Below are 2,500 nucleotides of genomic sequence, written 5' to 3' on the forward strand. Positions count from 1 at the left end.
TCAATCAGATATACATACTAAATTTGAATCTTCTTGTCTTGTTCGCAAGCCTGTGGTGAAATTTCGGTTTCATTTTCTTTTTTATTTGTTTTTTTCTTTTCTTTTTCTCTCTCTCTTTCTTTTACTTCGAATTGAAAAGAAATGGCAGTAGAAACGCTGGTTGCAATTTTCGTGACGTGTGTACCAACTATTCATTTCAAGTAGTTTTTTTATTTTTATTTTATTTTTTAAAAAACTCACTTGTGTAAACAAAGTGAGTGTTAATTATAACCCAGTGTTCGGTTGTGTGTGTGTGTGTGTGTGTGTGTGTGTGTGTGTCCATGGTAAACTTTAACATTGCCATTTTCCCAGGAAATACTTTGCCAATACCAAATTTGGCTTAAGTATAGTAGGAAAAAAATCTTCACAGTCATACCATTAATAGGCTGTAAGCCTCCCGAATAAAGCCGCATTTCTGGATCATTAACGGTTTATTTCGTTAAGGTTTGTTCCGGATTCCGAAAACGCCATTTACTGCTTCCCAGTTGCCGGAACATGCAATGCTTGGTAAGAAGACGGTATGACATCGTTTTTCTCGTTCGCAGTTACAAGAAAATAAATGCAAATTCTGGACAGAACACATAGAGTGATACTAACTGCACGTGTTTACTGCATGTGAATATTCCAAAGTGGATAATGAATTAACTGTAATGAACATAAAAGACAAAAAAATTGAATCAAACGTTTCTTTCAGTTTCGGTCAGCCTGTTGTCGGACTGGTTTGTGCAGATCTCTGGATGTTGCAGTGTGCTGTAGGGAATGTGAACGCCTCCTTTACGACCGAATTAAAAGAATTTATAAAAGTAATCGAGATATTTTAAGAAAACATGATTTAAAGGTTGTTATTACCTCAAATACAATGCTAATTTCATCGCGCTAAAAATAAAACACTTGGTCGATTGACGTCAGATGTGGCGTAACGTTGTGGATCACACTACTTGCTTCTGGGCAGAACATTCGTGGTTCGATACCGCTAGTACGCCTGAATTTTTCTTTCCAAAGCTTGTCAATATTAAATACAGGGTAATCCTGCAGTTTAGAATACAAAACTCAGGGGCCGTTAAAATGAAAAAGTAGAAGGTGTTTTAGACTGACTTCGATGCGCTGAGTCGAATGCAACCCTCAGCTAAGCTCTAAGACCACTCCTTTTGCCACGAAACTGGCTCAAATGCACGGTAAGTAGTACTCCTTCCCGACCTGCACGCCATTTTGACTGCTGATCACGTGGGTGAACGCGTCAGTCACCAGCAATCAAAATGGCTCGCCGATAGTTGCTCGGGAAGTGACCGACTGAGTTTACTATTTATTATGTCTCTGTTTCATTGACAAGGAGTGGCCGTAGAGCTTAGCTGAGGGTTGCATTCGACTCAGCGCATCAAGGTCAGTCTAAAACAACCTCTATTTTTTCATTTGAAGGGCCCCCTGAGTTTAGTATTCTAAACTGCAGGATTACCTAAATACAGTGCCCATTTTAACGATTTGTTTAATCTCCCCAATCCCCTCAACTCCCCTCACGATTCCATTACTGGATACAGTGTGTCTGTCACATGTGAGTCTTGAAAATCTTGACTCTCTTGTTGTTAGTGCGGTGACAATTACCTACATGGAAGTGGAGATCGACCCGAATACAGACAAACAGAAAAAATAACAACAAACAAACAAACACACACACACACACACACACACACACACAACAACAGCAACAACAAAACACACACACACACACACACACACACACACACACACACACACACACAACAACAACAACAACAACAACAACAAAACACACACACACACAAACAACAACAACAACAAAACACACACACACACACACACACACACACAAACTGAGGAGAGACTAATGCTGAATCGTGTTCTCAAACACGCCTGCACACATAAATTTTGTTGTGTTTTCACACACACACACACACACACACACACACACATGAACACACTAACACACACAAACATATATGTTACAAAAATCTTAACTATCCATACATTCGCTCCATAATATAGTCTTTGGCAAGAAATTTACGAACAAGATGGAAAAAAAATGGTACTGAATTTACTTTTTCTTTTCTTTTGGAATCAGAAGCCGCCACTGATGAAAAACAACAACAAAATAACAACAACAACAAACCCAAATCAGAAAAAAACAAAAACAAAAAACCCAAACGAACAAAAGAAAAACAACAGAAAACCACCAACAAGAATGACCATGACGATTGTTGAAGTAGATGGTGATGAACGTGAGAAGACATGTTACAAGGATTTTTTTTTTTCAATTATTATTATTATTATTATTATTATTTTCTTCTGCATACGTGGGCTGCAACTCCCACGTTCACTCGTATCCACACACAAGTGGGCTTTTACGCGTTTGACCCTTTTTTTATTCCCCGCCATATTGGCAGCCATACTCCGATTTCGGGGTGGTGGTGGCGTGGTGTAAATATCA

The sequence above is a fragment of the Babylonia areolata genome, chromosome 21, assembly GCF_041734735.1.
Source record: "Babylonia areolata isolate BAREFJ2019XMU chromosome 21, ASM4173473v1, whole genome shotgun sequence".
Classification (NCBI taxonomy): Eukaryota; Metazoa; Mollusca; class Gastropoda; order Neogastropoda; family Buccinidae; genus Babylonia; species Babylonia areolata.